This window comes from Squalius cephalus (assembly GCF_949319135.1).
Source record: "Squalius cephalus genome assembly, chromosome: 4".
Classification (NCBI taxonomy): domain Eukaryota; kingdom Metazoa; phylum Chordata; class Actinopteri; order Cypriniformes; family Leuciscidae; genus Squalius; species Squalius cephalus.
In genome coordinates, this window is record NC_137125.1 from 25,296,222 (window position 1) to 25,314,829 (window position 18,608).

The 18,608-nt window shown below is 38.2% G+C and overlaps 1 protein-coding gene across 2 annotated transcripts in view; it reads right to left on the reverse strand.

The window, feature by feature from the left end:
- LOC307157356 (uncharacterized protein) overlaps window positions 1–18,608 on the reverse strand; it is a 268,751-nt gene that overhangs the window by 238,766 nt on the left and 11,377 nt on the right. The window lies entirely within an intron of this gene.

The window sequence follows — 18,608 nt, forward strand, 5'->3', positions numbered from 1 at the left end:
ATGTTAAACAGTACTTATAAATATGAAACAGTGCTCATATTTTTTCATTTTTTCCCACACTCCCCCACCTCCCCTTGCTCCTAGAAGACAAACTCAATACAATACAAAAAATTCAGATTAAAAAAAAAAAAAAAAAAAAAAGTCAATAAAAAAAAAAAAAATAGAAAAGTAAAATAAATAAATAGATAGATAGATAAATAAATAAAAAATAAATAAATAAATAAATAAAAATTAAAAAATCTTGCATTGGTGGCAGAGGACATAAACATTTCACTCCTCAGGTATGATGTCTAGGGAGTCTATGATGGAAAGCAAGGGGTTCCAAGTTTTATCAAATCTCCTCAAGGAGCCTCTAAGGGAGAACCTTAGCCTCTCAAGTTTTAGATTACATAGGACTTCCTTAATCCATCTGTCATATGATGGAGGCAGGGCCTGCTTCCAGTTAAGTAAGTTCAAGCGTCTAGCAAGCAGGGTACAGAAGGCCAAAGAGTGTTGTGCTTCAGCTGTTAGAGTGCTGCCATGTGATATACCAAAAAGGGCAGACAGAGGATTTGGGTTTGTTACACAATGGTAGGCTGTGTGAAGAGTGTCAAATATTTTAAACCAAAAGTCTGCTAGCTTTGGACATGACCAGAACATGTGGATGAAGTCTGCAGGAGATTGGTTGCACCTATTATAGGCATCTGCAACATTGGGGTAGAACTTGAACAATCTGTGGTTAGTGTAGTAAGTCCTATGTATTAGTTTACATTGAATCAGTCCGTGCCGTGCACAGACGGAAGAGTTATGGACTAACTCCAGAATCTGGTCCCACTGGTCTTCTTCAATATGCACCAAGTCCTGCTCCCATAAATCTCTGTTTTTTGGGGGGAAATTAGAGAAAGCGGAATCAAGGGCTTTAACCTGTTAAGCTGCAACCCCACTTTTGAAAAATCCCCAGAAATGACATACCCAAACTGAAACAGATACAGTTCATGAACCCTTGGTACTAAAAGCACAAGTATGATCTCGTTTGAAAGCTGACACCTGGCAGTTTATTGTAAACGTAGAATTAATTATTGTCGTAATGACAAAAGTTGTTATAAATAGCTTCAAAGTTTTGTAAAGTTATTAGAAATTATTTTTTATGAAACATCCTCATGAAAATAAAATTGAAGTTGGCACTGGAGCAATCTAGAAATGCACTACAGCTAAAGCCACATGTCTAAACATTTTATGTTTAAAATCTGAAGATAATAAGTCCAAAACTCTGTATTTAGTTAAATGTTTTTCAAGACCATGTCATGTGACTTTATTTTGATTTGACGCTAAAATGCTACTGATGTTTATTGTAATCTTGCAAACGATCCCCAATCAGTCTCAGTCTCCCCCTGCACACATTCACACCTCTCCAGCCTGGTTATGGCTCTAAATATGCATTTCTTTTGTCTGCATTATAGTTACTAACGACTGGCTATTCACAGGCTATTCATAGAGTTTCAATCCCTAAATTCTTTTATCAAAGTTCACCTCACATTTTAAACTGTATCAAATGCATTTCTTGAATAAAGAAACAATTCAGTAAGCATTCAAAAAATCATAAAAGTATAACTGCTAGACGTGGCAGGTGCACCTAGGGCTAGCTAGCATGTTAGCCTAGCACACCATCAATACACGACAATTTATGAGATTAAAACCATGTTTGTGCTCCAAACTTACTTTATAACGCAAGTAGAGTATTTTAAATAATCATCTGTGATCTAATTTGGCTTCAGATAAAAAAATCAGACAGAAAATATACTATTGGATAGTGTTCTGCACAATGATAGTCTATATAGATTAGCATTACATTATAAATATAATCTATTATTATGAAAATACCTGGCATGGCTTGAAAAACACAGGTAACTCAAATATCATTGCAAACATGTTTATTGTCTTCAAAACGTCTGTATCTGCATGCTACAGCGCGATCTCTTGTTAGCTTTGTGTGTATCAGTGACGTCCTGGAATGTCACATGATCATGGCTCTTCTTCATGTTCCATATATGGACTATTATTGTGCATATAGCGCCCTCAGGCTATTGGTATGAATTCAAAACACAGTATCAGAGTACCAAACGCTCATAAAGATTACATCGACGCATTTGGGTATAAATTCAATAAATATTATTCCTGTCTATAGAAATATGATGTAAATCTATGAGAATCTATCAATATTTCTCCAAATCTGCACAGTTTTGAGCTAAAGCCCTGAGGGACGTTGTTTTGTGTATCGCTGTCATGACGACAGCACAGAGTTTTTTATGAATGAAAGCGGCTGACGCGCATAATTCATATTAAAGGTATCGACTCATTTTTTCATTTCATAACTCCTGACACAAATTAAGACATAACTGTCACTATGAGTTTCTCAGAATACAATAGTGGTCAAATACTGAAACTTGAGTATTATATCTTTTTAATTATGTATAGTTTGTCAAGGTATAACATTAAATCTGATAGTAATTTTGAATTAAATAAATAAAAAACGCTTCAGTGCGCGGGCGCACTGGCAACGGTTAACAGGTTAAAGATATAAGAAATAGCCCCTCTCTGATTGGGGTTTACTTTGAGAAGCGTGTCTACCAAAGTCTCTGGGGGTAGATTTAGAAAATCAGGGTAAGTTCTTTGTACAAAATGCCTAATTTGAAAGAAGCGAAAAAGGTGAGCAGATGAAAGTTGAAATTTGGCTGACAGGTCGGCGAAAGACATGAAAGTACAATTGTCATAAAGGTCTTTGATAGCCATGATTCCTCTGTCACTCCGGAGTTAAAAGGCAGAATCCATAATAGATGGTTTGAAACTATGATTGTGGGATACTGGGGCATGGATAGAGGGATGCTTCAGGCCAAAATGCTTTCTGAATTGCATCCATATTTTAAGCGATTGAATGACTACAGGATTAACGCTAATGTCAGTAGCTGACATTGGAAGTTGGGAGCATAACCATGACTGTAATGAGGTTCTAGAAGAGGAAAATTCTATTTGGACCCAGGCTGGCTGATTGGCTGCGGTTTCGACTGTCCAGTATAGGAGTTTTTGAATGTTAGCAGCCCAGTAGTAATGTAGAAAATTGGGGAGGGCTAGCCCCCCGGACCTTTTAGGGAGCTGCAATATGTTTTTCCGCATGCGCACTGGTTTATTACCCCAAAGAAAATGAGAGATTAATTTATCTACTTTGGCAAAAAACTTCTTTGAGATAAGTACCGGGATGTGTTGGAATAGGTAAAGAAACTTGGGGAGGATGGTCATTTTTATTAAGTTAACCCTGCCAGCTAAGGAGAGGGGCAGAGTAGACCATCTGTTGAAGTCTTCCTCGACTTTTTTAAGGTACAAAATTGCTATTAAAAGTGTTTGCCAAGGACCCGGTGATGAAAATACCCTAATATTTGAAGCCTTGGTCCACCCATTTAAAAGGGGCTACATGGTTTGGCAATTTACCTACTAGGTTGTTGATTGGGAATGACTCACTCTTTCCAAAATTTAGTTTATAACCTGACAGTTGGCCAAATTGTTTTAAGATTTCTAAAATTACGGGGAGAGAGGTAGAAGGGTTGGACACATACAGAAGCAAGTCATCCGCGTACAGTGATAGCTTGTGTACTGTACCTTGACGTGAAATGCCCTCAAATTTTTCTTCAGATCTTAGCCAGATAGCCAAAGGCTCAATGGCTATGGCAAACAGTAAAGGGGACAGTTTGAAGTTGAAAAGAGGGTGAGAGCACATTGTTTGTTTGTACAAATGCAACTGGGGATGAATATAACAACTTTACCCATGATATGAAACCTGAACCCAAACCAAATCTATCCTTAATCTCAAAAAGAAACTTCCACTCCACCCTATCAAAAGCTTTCTCAGCATCCAGCGACACCAATATCTCAGGAGTGCTGGAGCTGAGCATGTTCAGAATGTTTAGGAGTCTCCTGGTGTTGTGAAATGAGTGCCTCCCCACCATGAAGCCTGTTTGATCTGCTGAAATAATTCCTGGCAAAACCTTCTGAAGACGGAGGGCTAGAATCTTAGCAAGAATTTTGTAGTCCACATTTAACAATGATATGGGTCTGAAGCTACTACAAAGTAAGGGATCTTTGTCCTTTTTTAGGAGAAAAGTAATTGTGGCATTGGTTAGGGTTCGAGGAAGTCGGCCAAGTGATAGGGCCTCATTATACATGTCACTTAGAACTGTAGAGAGAAGTGTGGCAAATTTCTTATAGAATTCTACCGTGAATCCATCTGGACCAGGTGATTTCCCACTCTGCAATGTAGTTATCGCCCCCATGATCTCAGTCGTGGAGATTGGCTCAGCTAAATTCTCTACTAGTCCCTGATCCACTTTAGGGAACTCGATAGTGCTTAACCCGCATGCTGAACTGGTGTTAGGGTGATCGGAGGCATATAGATCAGAGTAGAATTTGGAGAATGTTTCATTAATAAGCTTTGGGTCAGTGGTAGTGGCGCCTAATGAAGATATAATACTAGGAATGAACCTAGATGCTGCTGCAGCTCTGGCTTGCTGGGCAAGGAGTTTGCCAGCCTTGTCCCCTGACTCAAAAATTCTTTGTCTCGACTTTAGCAGTTGCATTTCTGCATCGTTTGAGATTAAAAGGTTAAACTCTGTCTGATATTGTAGGAAGTCGTAACTCAAATATAGATATTGTAACTCAAATTTGCTTGCCAATGACCCTCTGGTGGATTCTTTAAGATCAAGCATCGAACTATTCCTTGAAATGAATGACAAACCAGACGTGACGAGGTGCACCTTATGGGAGTCCCTCAAGGCGAATTTAAGAGGCCAGATAATTTCCTACACAGCCCACCTCAGAAAAACTGCCATGTCTAGACAAACCGAGCTAGCACAAAAGATTTTTGAAATAGATGATAGCTATGCAAATAACTTAGACCCCTCACTTTCTTATAAAGTCTCATAAGGTGCACCTCGTCACGTCTGGTTTGTCATTCATTTCAAGGAATAGTTCAATGCTTGATCTTAAAGAATCCACCAGAGGGTCATTGGCAAGCAAATTTGAGTTAAATCTCCATGGTTTAAAAAAACGGTTGTGACTGGGGAAGTTTATGTCTAGTGACGTGGGGGCATGGTCTGAAATCACAATGCTATGGTAATCGCATGATAGAACATTCGAAAGCAGTCTGTTATCTATAAGAAAAAAATCTATTCGAGAGTAAGTGCGGTGGACATGTGAGAAGAAAGAAAAATATTTTTTTTCAGGGAATTTGCGCCTCCATGGTCAGACATACCCAGCTCTTCTGCAAAAGACGCTAGTAGCTTAGCAGACTTCGTAAGGGAATGCGGTCTACGGGAAGATCTGTCCAAATCAGCATTTTGTACAAAGTTAAAATCTCCCACAATGATAATATGGTGTGTTTCAATATTAGGAATAGAAGTAAAAATCTTTGACATAAATTGTTCATCGTCCCAATTGGGTGCATAGATGCTAGCTAGGATGACTTTGATGTGACAGAGTGCCCCTGATACAATATCATACCGGCCATTTAAAGCAGCACTCAGTAGCTTCGGGATTTCTTCGCTGTATTCTCGCTTTTTGCTCGCAGGTTTCTCTCTAGAGCTCCCCCCACAGCTTCGGAATAGATATTTGACAACACTGTTGTAAAAACTCGTTGGTGATTCTCAGACACCAGAGGCTATAGATCAACGACATCAAAGCAGATGGGACATTCTTTAAAACGTCTTCTTCATTCGGGTTCAGACAGCGTGAGGGAGCGCAACAATGACAGCATTTTAGCAGATTTCTTTTGGCCGTAAAGCAATTGTTTACATCGCGAGACCTGATATCACGCGAGACTTCCTGACGCGGCGGCCGGCGGCCCGCCGGCTCAAAGTTGCAAGTGCGTATTTTCCGCTCACGGGGACACGGGGGGTGCGAAACGACCACCATTCAACCCGAAATAAGTAATATAACCATTCCAATGACTCCGAAGCTGTTCAGTTAAGGTAAAAAAAGTTACTTAGTTCACCTTTAAGTCCGCAATAACCTCTTCTGCTTCAAATGGAACATTATTTTGGATCAAAATGGCAGCACCCCTGGCTCTTGCACTAAATTTAGAGTGATATACTTGGCTGAACCTACTCCTTTTGATGCACATAATCTCACCGCTATGTAAGTGGGTCTCCTGCAGAAATACTATATCTCCTTTCAAGTCTTGGAGGTGAGAGATAATCTTATTTATTTTAGTAGGTTGGTTTGCCCCCTTGACATTCCATGATATGAAGCGAATGTTATTCATTGCTTGTCTACTTTCCATTAAGGCAAAAGTAGGTTAAGATTATACAGTGTAATATATACGAGTAGTATGCTTGACAAAAAAAAAAAAAAGGAAGACAGGTATTGGTAAATAAAAGGAAAAGAAACAGGTAGCACCCAGGTAACAAAACTGCTGGGCTTCCTTCACCGAAAAGAGGCGCCGTCTCTCCCCGTCGTCGGCCTTGATGAACAGTTGCGCTGGATACAGTAGTGAAGGCTTGAGCTTGAGAGTGAACAGCTGACACATGACTTCTTTGTACTCAGCTCGTTGGTCCATCACTTCAGGGCAGTAATCATCGTATAAGTACACTGACTTGCCATCATATTTTAGGTCGTCTCGTTTCTTACGGGCAGCGCGAATTACCATATCTTTGGTCTGAAATTTGTGGAAGCAAATGATCACGGCTCCAGGTTTATCCCCCTCTGTCGGTTTGGGTCTCAGCGCACGATGAGCCCTATCAAGCTCCGGGGGGAGAAGTCAACACATCTTTGCCCAGTATATCCACCAGGAGATTGGAAAAAAATATTGTTGGTCGTGTTCCCTCAACAGATTCGGGTACTCCAATGAGATGCACGTTGCACCGTCTGCTTCTCCCCTCCAGGTCAGTTATCTTAGCTTTCAGTTTAGCGTTGTCATCGGCCATGTTGGATAGCTGAGATTCCAATGACTGCAGTTGATTCAGCCCAGATTCCAGGTCGGAAATACGTTGTTCATGGTTAGTGACCGTGGTCTGTACACCGTCTAATTTGGCGTCAACGGCAGCGAGTTTGTTTTCAAATCTGACGGACAGTGAGTCAGGCTTCGTTAGCAAGTCTGCCCGTAGTTCCGCTAGCATGTTGGCTAAAGTAGCATTGTCGATAGCAGAGTCCGGTGAAGCAAGTTCTTTCTTTGATTGTTTGGCGGTTTTAGACATATTAGCTGGTTAGGACTGTCCAACTACTGTTTAAAAGGCAATTGTAGTGAGGTTAAGGTTAAACCGACTGAGTAATACTGAAAATAGAGGCTGTGTGGCCGGAGCCTGGAAAAACACCACTACTCCATTCCGCTCGCCAACCGGAAGTCTCGGGGTACTTTTTTTATCCCTGTATGCACCAAACCCATCTTAAGTGTTTGCTGCCAAAAAAGCTATTTTTTTGTTTCATCTGACCATAGAAAACTCTGTTTTCTTGATTACTATATTGTTAATCACAAGGTTAATCACAAGTTTTCAAACCTAGACATCTGTCTAGTTTCATTTCCCCTATATGTTATTTATACACTCACACACTCAGTCACGAGGTTTCAACCAAAAGTTTTGGAAACATTTAAGATTCAAAAGCATATGAATGTTGTTCCTGCATGAAAAATAAATGTTAGTTATGATTAATTAAAAAAAAATCCATCACATGATATTTTGTGGCCCTGAAGAAGTTTTGACATAATAATAATAATAATAATAATAAATTTCATTTATAATGGACTTTATATTTAAGTAAATCCCAAAGTGCTACATGATAAAAAAGGATAAAACAGGAAAAGGGGAGTTCAATCAAAAGCTCTCCTAAAAAAACATGCCCTGACATTTGTGCTTTTTTCAGTTGCTTAAAAACATATTAATGGCTAAAGTCTGATTGCATTGTATTCAGCACAAACAGGGCTACAGTAATATGTGAGCAACATGTACATAAAAGTTTGTAGTTTTGAGAAAATAACATTTATGCATGATTTTAAAAAACACAAAAAATGTAAGTCACTGAAATAAGGCCATATAACACATAGTAAACATTTGTATACAAGGCTTTTTAAAACTGGATCTTACTGCCTAGAGTTTTTCTTCAAAATGATGTGAAAACCATCCTGATCACTCTTCTGTAAGACACTAATTGTCAGAATGGCTGTATGCGGGGTGGGCGCGAAACATCATGAATAATGCTGTGATTCACACCTGAAGAGACAAAGGCCCTCCCCTGGGAATATCAATGAGGAATGTGACAGAGGGAACTATAGAGAATCAATGTGAGGAGACTTAACCCTCTGGGGTCTAAGGTGTTTTTGGGGTCCTTGAGATGTTCTGACATGCCCTGACATTTGTGCTTTTTTCAGTTGCTTATAAACATATTAATGGAAAAGGTATAATTACACTATTTAGCACAAACAGGGCTACCATTATATGTGAGCAAAATGTATGTACATGTTTGTATTTTTGAGAGAATAATGTTTATGCATGGTTATTGAAAAAACTAAAAATGAAAGTTTCTGAAATAAGGCCACAAAACACATACTAAATATGTGTCAACAAGACTTTTGACTAATGCATTTTGTCGCCTAGAGTTTTTTTCTTCAAAATGATGTGAAAATCATCCTGCCTAATCATTCACATAAAACAATACATTGATTTAAATTTTGTAAAACACTTTTTGTTTGGAAAGGCAATATGCGCAGGGGCGTCAACGATCCTACTCCATCATGAATATTAGCTGTGTCCCAAAGTGAAGGCTGCGTCCTTCGAAGGCCGTATTTGAAGGCCGGATGGCCATATTTGAAGGCCGATTGCGTCACCGCGGCGAGACAAAACGTCACAGCGGCGCGACGAAGGACGTCCCAATTCAAAGGCTGCATCCTTGGAAGGTCGCATTTGAAGGCCGATTGCGTCACCGCGGCTCGATGAAGGCTGTCCCAATTCCTGCGAAGGCCGTATTCGAAGGACGGTTGCGTCATCGCGCCGCGACGAAGGCTACCCTGATTCAAAAGCGACGCCAAATGGGCCCTTCGTTTCCCCGTGAAAAGAAGGATACATAAATGGACACTTAGCAGCCTATTCTACCCCATAAGTCATTGCGCGCCGCTGACGACAGGCCGGCGGCCGAGACTAGAGATCGGTGGTGGACAGCAAATTCACATTTAAATGTAAGTATTATGTTTTCATTTACTCAAATAGCTATCGAAACCACAGTTAAAGTTTATTGTAAACTTCATCTTAACTCCTTCGTCATCATTGCATGGCTTCATTTGTCAGGTAGTTTTAGGCAAAACTTGTGGTAATAAAGTTAACGACCTATTTGTAATATTTGCACTAGTCTATCTCACTTGTGTATTATAAGAAATATCACTCACCCTATAAAGCCTAAAACAACCAACCCCCAAATTTGTTTTTTAATGTTGGTCTAAATTGGTATTGATGTGTCATATTTTGCAGTGTTAACAATGCACTTAAGATTGCACCCCTGTGTTAAGTACCCTTTTCTGCTTTTTTAGAACAGTTCAGTGAAAAATGGGTCTGGGGACTCCCATACAGGCACAAAATAATATATATATATTATTTTGTGCCTGTATGGGAGTTACATTCCCCAGACCCATTTTTATATGGGTATATAGTTTTATATATATAAGAAAATTAATACACACATATTTGCTGAAATGTATTGTGCTGTTGTATTGTGCTGTTGTTGTTAACAAGCCGTGGTTAATTTGCTCTGCCTTAGATTGCACGTGTCCTGGGACAGGAGAGGGTGTGAGTGGGAAACCCACTGCTGAAACTTGGCCCTGGATTGTCCTCATGGATGAGGTGTTGGGACGGAGGCGTTGCACCAACCCCGCTGTCCTCATGGCCTCAATCCCTGAGGACACACCAAGGCCGAGTTCAGTAGTGTGTGACCAAGAAGAGGAGGAGCCAGGGGCAGCACCAGCAGCACCAGCACCAGCACCAGCACCATGAAGAAGGCGAGACAGAGAGGACGAGTTTTTGGACTTGATTAGAGAAGACATGGGACTGCAGAGGCGAGGAGAGCACAGGAGAGTAGGGAGAGGATGGACAGGCTGTTTTCTCTTCTTGAAAGAATGATTGAGAAATATATATATATATTCTTGTTTAACTTTTTTTTCACCTATATTTTTTAAAAGGAAAAAAAAATCTGTACATTTATTTTTATGCAACTTTAAATGTGTAAATAAGAGAGAATTCATTGCTCTGGACATTGTTTATTTTTGTAATGATAGTCATAATTTCTACATGAAACAAATTCTTCTATACCTTTTTTCCCCCAACTATTTACAACATACGTTAAACACATCAAATTCAACATAAACATTTAAATTTACAGTACATAAAATAAGAAAAATGATGTAGACTTTTATTCAGCTGAGTGGGAGACCCTGGTGCTGCTGGACCGGGATGGGCTCCACAATAGAGACCCTGGTAAGGCTTCTGCTGGTGGGACATCATCTGGGATGGTCTCCAGAGTGTTTGACTGCATATTTTCACTATCCACTAAGTTGTCTACCAACAGGTTTGCAGGGCTGACTCATGGAATAAATATTGAGATACTTTATTACACTAAAGTACTTTTAATAACCACTAATACCAAATTGGCGAAAAACTACTAGTCATAGATTTTAAACCTTAGTTAAGCAATATTTTTTCATTATCTTGCATACTCTAATGTACTTAAGGCATCAAGAGTAAAAGTAAAGGAATTCTGCATTTCTATTACTGCATGTTGCATTTTACTTCAGAATATTTTCAAGGTTGATACATTTAAACTATATACTTTTGTGTACTAGTTTAATGTAAAACAATGCATCATATTGTAAAATAACAGTTTTATAGTGTTGCTGTCCCGTGTGGGAAAATTACTTCGAGTATTAACGAAGTATGTAGTTCCTTACCACCACTGGTTATTTTGAAAATTAAAGTAACAAAATGTAGGCCTATTGTCACAATATTAACAAATTGTTGCTAACTACAGCTCCGTCCCATTTCAAAGGGCGCATCTGAAGCGCTCGGACCGGTCTAGCCTACGGAGGATTGTTCTTGTCGCCTAGCAACAGTGACTGACAGCTGCCGAGGACGAGCGGGAGTAACATCCGCACTCGACTGTTTATATTCAAATGGGTTTTATATTCAAATGGGGTTAAAAATATGTGTAAATATATTTACCATGGTCCATTTATGTGCATAATAAAAAGAATACACTAGCCTACAAAATCGCATCAAGGTAAGATATAAATAAACATTTGAATCTTCGGCTAAGCCGAAAGTATGACCTGAAACATCCTTAATACCATGTCCTCCAGTAAAATATAAAACATAAAAATGACAATAGCCAGTTCTGGCTCCATAGCATATCAAATTAATTGTCAGGATGGCAGCATACTCTCGCACCGTTGCTTGGCGCCTGGAGCGGTAATCGGGAACACCTGGCTGCGCAATTAGGAAATCCTACGGAGGCTACATGGTGCGTCCTTCGGAGGACGAATAGGCTGCATCCTTGAAGTCTTCAGTCCTTCGAAGGATGCAGCCTTTACATTGGGACACAGCTATAGAGTAGTTCACACCTGAGGAGACAATGGGGCCCGCATACATAATGAGCCTTTCATTCAGGTGTGTCACTGAGCCACAGGAAAGGATGCAAGGACTATATATATATATATATATATATAAAATTGGTTCACAGTTGGAAACACAGTTGTTGTTGTTTTTCTCACAAATTGTGCTTGCAAATTGTATAATATCCAAGATAAACATTTCTAGTAATTGTGCAGTTAATTCTCATACTGTATTTTCAGAAAGTTTTGGAATATATTCTCTACCCAAATGCGTCACTATTAAAACACAATAAAAATAATTTAAAGAGAAGGTTTATATTGACCTTTTAAGATTTTGTTTACGTCTATCCTTGTATATATTTTTGCTATTTTATTAAAAAGGTTATACAATCTTAGTTGATTATTTTTGACAAAACATATATATATTTAACACATGAGCAGAAATTGGCAACATTATAAGCTTATTTGATGTGGCAGTATTTTACAGTAAAAACTTTATAATATATCCAATTTTTGTAGTCGATTTTTACTCATCTCAGTATAGCAATAGAGCGTTTCAGAATTGACTTCACTGACAGAGAGAAGAGAAGGCAGAACTCGCTTCATGTTTATTTTTCTTTATTTGGCAAAAAGCACAACACTTTGTTTTTAATGTGAGTATACACAAAAAAAATACACACTTAACAGGATCGATTGATGTATAACACAAGTATGTCAAAATCAAAATCAAAATAGTATTTTGACTCTCTTTTGCACTGATAAGGAAAAAAGCGAGCAGATCACGCCGGCGTGATTGCCGACCTCAGGGGGTTAATGACTGAATGTATTGTTTTGGCTTATTCACAAAATCAAGTTTAAGTTAAAAGAAGTAATCTGACTATACATTTTATTTACACAAAGACTTTACTTAAAAACTTTAGACCTACACTACCATTCCAAAGTTTTAGATCTGTACGTTTTTTTTTTTTTTTAAAGAAGCCTCTTCTGGTCACCAAGGCTGCATTTATTTGATCCATAATAAAGCAATTTAAAGTTTATTTTTATTTAAATATATTTTAAAATGCAATTGATTCCTGTGGTCAAAATTTTCAGCATCATTACTCAGTCTACAGTGTCACATGATCCTTCAGAAATCATTCAAATATGATTTGCTGCTCAAGAAACATTTTTGATTATTATCAATGTTGAAAACAGTTGTGTAAAAAAAAATCAGGATTTTTTGATCCTGGAGGTTCAAAAGAACATTTATCTGAAATAGAAAGATTTTTTAACATTATAAATGTCTTCTTTATTGTTACTTTTGATCAATATAGGGCATCCTTGTTGAATAAAAGTATACATTTATTTAAAAAAAAAAAAAACAACAACAGCAGCAAAAAACTAAACTCTTAAAGAGCCCAAACTTTTGAACGGTAGTGAATAATGTTACAATAAATTTCTATTGATTTTCTATATCTTTTGAACTTTATATTCAAAGAATCCTGAACTGTAAAATGTAACTGATGATCTTACTAATAAAATTAAGTGAATAAAACTTATTTTGAATAAGTTTGTTGACCTTACTAAGTTTAATAAAGGACAACTTTTTAGCACGGACAGTTATTAAACTCAATTGATTCAATTACCCTCTATTTAAAATAATACGTATTTTGAAAATGTATGAGTGGACGGCTTCCGGTTTGAACTCGCATGGAATAGACGTGTTTTTCTTGGCTCCGCTTTAATACTTAAAAAAGTCCTAAATACAGCAGATTAATTAACTGTGCTTTGCAGCTTAAGTTATTAGAGTTTACAGCGCAACATGACGAAGCCAAATAAAGTTAAGAAACCGGAGAGGGGAGCGGAAGAGGGCGAAAAAGTTACCGAGTCTACCGCGGGAGAAGCTGAGGCTAAATCTCCGCCGACTACAAATGAGGATCTTATGTCTGAAATCAGTGCTTTGAATAAGACTGTGGACCAAAGACTGGGTGAACTCTCTTCCGCACTTTCTAATGTGTCATCGGCGCTGACTGACATGACCACTCGAGTTGAAGAAACTGAGGAAGCTGTGCAGGCGCACGAAGGCCGTATTGAATCCCTCGAGAGGCTAAATGCAAAAATGGCAGCCGAGACGGTGCTCATGCAGGCAAAACTGGAGGATCTGGAATCGCGCTCCCGCAGGCAGAATATTCGCATAATGGGAATTAAAGAGAAGATGGAAAATGGTAAGCCTTCCGAGTTCGTCAGTTCATTGCTTTCAGAGCTACTTGGGCAAGAGAACTTTGAGAAACCAATACAAATTGACATAGCTCACAGAAGCGCGAGGTCAGCCTCCGGCAACAGACCGCGAGCGATCATTGCTAGATTACACCACCTCCAAGTGAAAGAGCTCGTGCTGCGCCTAGCCAGACAGAAGGCTCCTCTCCGTTTTAAAGGTGACACAGTGCAGATCTATCCAGACTTGACATCTGCAACGGTGAAGAAGAGGCAGAGCTTTAACGACGTGAGGAGTAAATGTAAGGAAAGAAACATAAGGTGCGGCCTCAAATTCCCGGCCAAACTCATCGTGACGGTAGGAGAGGAAACTAAAACCTTTGAAGAGCCTTCCGATGCGGAAAAGTTTCTGATGGCCACAGTACCAAATTGGAAACATACAAAAGGAGATAACGGTGGATCCAGTCATGCGTCTGTATAAAAGGCGATCGGCTCTGCAGAGACTTTGCACAGTGAGAGATATACGGTTCAAAGTATGGACTCGATTATTCAAGACTATATGTACCATTAAAGCGGACAGTGTATTTGAATTTCAGCAGAGGAGTGTGGGTGGCTAATACATACAGTCGCCGGTAAGGTTTATTTGTGGCTTGGTGAGTAGGGAGGAGAGGCACTATGTTTCTTAGTTGCCTCCCTGGAAGCTTTGGGTGGGGGGGAAGGAAACCTTGTGTGGGTATCCCGTGGGTTGTGTTTAAGTTCATAAGTTCAAAGAAGGTCCAAATGTTCTTGTTTTTGTTATGGTGCGGTTTATACATATATAAAGGTATATATTGTAACCACATAAATGTTAACTGATACTTACGGTAATGATCACAGCGACAGATTGGGCAATATCAGGCTCATCAGTTGGAATGTTAGGGGAATGAATAGCCCTGTAAAGCGTGGAAAGGTTCTTCTACATCTTAAAGCCTTGAAAACTGATATAGGTTTTATTCAAGAAACACATATAAAGAAGGGTAGCGAAAATAGATTAAAGTCTAACTGGATTGCACAAGTGTATCAGTCCACCTTTTCTACCAAAGCCAGAGGTGTGGCTATTTTGATTCATAAGAATATACCATTCGTCCATCACAAGACTATCTCTGACACAAATGGTAGATATATTATTGTGTTGGGCTCCATACATTCAAAGCAAATTACTTTAGTTAATTTATATGCACCAAATTTTGATGATTCCCTCTTCTTTCAGAAAGTATTCAAACTAATCCCCAATATCTCTGAATCAAAGGTAATTATTGGAGGAGACTTTAATTGTGTGCTAGACAATGTGCTTGATAGACAACCTAGTCAGATTGCCAGCACTGTCTCTAAATCTAATACAACGTTAAGACAATATATGCAATCCCTAAACATTGTCGATTTATGGAGGATTCTTAATCCTTCAGGTAGAGATTTTTCCTTTTACTCTCATGTACACAAGTCATACTCGCGCATTGATTTTTTTCTGCTGGATTCAAATTTAGTGCCGAATGTATGCAAGTCACAATATCATAATATTATAATATCAGATCATGCCCCCCAGTCAGTTGATTTTAGATTGGATCATTTAAGAAGAGAATTTAGGTGGAAGTTAAATAATACACTTTTAAAGGATGAAGAATTTAATGAAGAGCTGGAAAAAAAGATTGTGGAATTTATAGAAATAAATGACAACGGTGAAGTGCACGATTCAAATTTATGGGAGACACTGAAGGCTGTAGTCAGAGGGGAAATAATAGCATTTGAGACAGCTCAGAGGAAGAAAATTAGGATGAGAATGACTAAATTAGAAAATACTCTTACCAAATTAGAAAGTTTACACAAAAATTGCCCAAATACTGAATTATTGAAAGAAATTATTGCATTGAAATATAAATACAATTCTTTATTATCTGGCAGTGTACTAAAATTGTTATGTAAAGTTAAACAAAGATACTACGAATTAGGAGATAAGCCCCAAAATCTTCTAGCACGGCAACTTAGACAAAATCAAGCGTCTAGAGCTATATATCAAATTAAGAGTAAAGAGGGGAAAACAATAACCAATCCAAATGAAATAAATCAAAATTTTGCAACGTTTTATGCTGAGGTCTATACCTCCAGAGACAAGTCTGACCAGGAAGATATTGATAGTTTTTTGGAAGGAATACATTTGCCAAAATTAAGTGAAGAGGCTTTAAAGACACTAGATGCAGATATAAGCATTGAAGAAGGTGGAAAACGCAATTAAAGAATTTCCCAACAACAAGGCCCCCAGCCCTGATGGATTCAGCATTGAATTTTACAAAAGATTCAGCAAAGTTATTCTGCCATTGTTGGTACGCATGTTTAGACTTTCACAGGAAGTTGGTCGTTTCCCTGCATCTATGTATGATGCCAATATTGCTCTTATACCTAAACCAGATCGAGACCGACTACAAGTGTCATCATACAGACCGATTTCTTTACTACCCACTGAAACAAAATAATTGGGAAAATCCTTGCAAATAGATTGAAGAAGCACATTTGTGATATTATACATCCAGATCAGACAGGCTTTATGCCAGGTAGACACATGTTTTTTAATTTGCGTCGCCTATGTAATGTTTTATATTCAAACCATAAAGAAGAAGCTGCAGTTATTTCACTGGATGCACAAAGGGCATTCGACCAAGTGGAATGGAGATATATGATGTCGGCCCTAAACAAATTTGGTTTTGGCCATGTTTTTAGAGATTGGATAAAAACAATATATTGCTGTCCAAAAGCCTCAGTAGTGACTAATCATAATATCTCGGCTCCTTTTTCAATCTATAGAGGGACGAGACAAGGATGTCCACTGTCCCCATTTCTCTTTGCAGTTGTAATAGAGCCCTTGGCTGCATACATTCGGCAACAGGCAGATATCCAACCTATTACAATAGGTGGCCTACCGCAACATATTTCACTTTACGCAGACGATATACTGTTGTTTATAAAGAATCCCTGCAAGTCTGTTCCACATCTCCTCACTTCAATTACAAGATTCGGGAATATATCAGGTTTTACTGTTAATTGGGAAAAAGGCGAAATGATGACTATTACACCCAGCGCTTGTAAACAATATGTAAGTTCCACCCCATTCAAGATAGCAGAAAACTCATTTACTTATCTAGGTGTCATAATAACTAAAAATTCAAGAGATCTACTTAGAGTCAATTGGCAAAAGAGAATCAGCCAATTAAAAAATAATATAGATTTCTGGAAAACTTTGCCAATTTCAATGGTGGGTAAAATTAATGCGGTAAAGATGGTGAGTTTACCAAGATTCCTCCACCTATACCAAGATTCCTCCACCTATTTCAATCTATCCCTTCATGTATACCGCAATCCTATTTTAAACAGCTAGACAAGATAATTATTCAGTTTTTATGGAATTATAAAGTGGCAAGAATTAAAAAACAACACTTACTAAAATCTAAAGAAAAGGGGGGATTTGGGTTACCTTTCTTTAAAGCATACTACTGGGCTGCACATTTGAATATATTTTCTTGGTGGAGAGTTGATTCAACAGATGTAACTTGTGAACAACCTGAATGGCTTAGAATTGAACAAGCCCTTTGCCCTAACTCCTCATTACAGGCACTGTGCAACAGTCCAGGGAAGATTAGTAAGCTTATTTACAACAGCCACTTTGTATTCGGTCAGTCTTTAAAAATTTGGAAACAAATTAGAATATATATTAAAGCCCCTAAGGTATATTTTGATAGCCCTATATGCAAGAATCACTCCTTCATTCCCGCTCTTAATGATATGGTTTTTTCACTATGGAAACGGAAAGGAATAGGCTGCATTGGCTCACTTTATATGAATGAGCAATTTCTGTCATTTAAAGAGCTCCAATCAAAGTATGAGCTACCAAATTCTCACTTTTTTAGATATCTGCAAATTAGAGACTACGTCAGAAAGTATTTCCCCGACTTTGAACTATTTAAAAAGCACGACAAACTAGAAGAAATAAACAGATTTAAAGCTGGGAATTCCAAAGCGGTGTCATATTTCTATAATCTATTAATTGATCTGCTGGATAGCCACACAACTACAATTAGGAAAGCATGGGAGGAGGATTTAGGTTACGCCATTGATGATGCAAAATGGGAGGAATGCCTACAAAACATACATGATTGCTCGATTAATACTAGACATAACTTAATCCAATTCAAATCTTTACATAGAGTATACATGTGTAAAACTAAATTGCATAAGATTTTCCCTGAAGTATCACCGATATGTAATAAATGTAAGATTGCAGAAGGTACACTTCTACATTCACTATGGACATGTTGCAACCTTCACAAGTACTGGACTGATATTTTCGACCTACTTTCAAAAGTGTATAAAAAAGAGATAGCTCCAGATCCGATGATTGCCATTTTTGGGGTGATTTCAGTACCTTCTTTCAGTAAATTTGAAAAACAGGGTATTTCTTTATTTATGGTTCTTGCAAAAAGACTGATTCTTCAGAGGTGGAAACTGGATATTGTTCCAACATTCGATGTGCTGCAAAGTGAGCTGGTGAACATTATTCATATTGAGAAGTTACGATTTATCAATAACGACAAGCCAGAAATATTTAGGAAAATATGGAAGCCTGTATTAGATTACTTTGAAATGTGATTAATATATACCGGGTCTTATACTTCATTACATATTTGTAACTCTTAAATTTACCCATCTGATGTTACCACTGTGATATATCTGGAACTCCTCTATTCTATGTATCAGGAATACCTATCTGTAACTAGAGTTG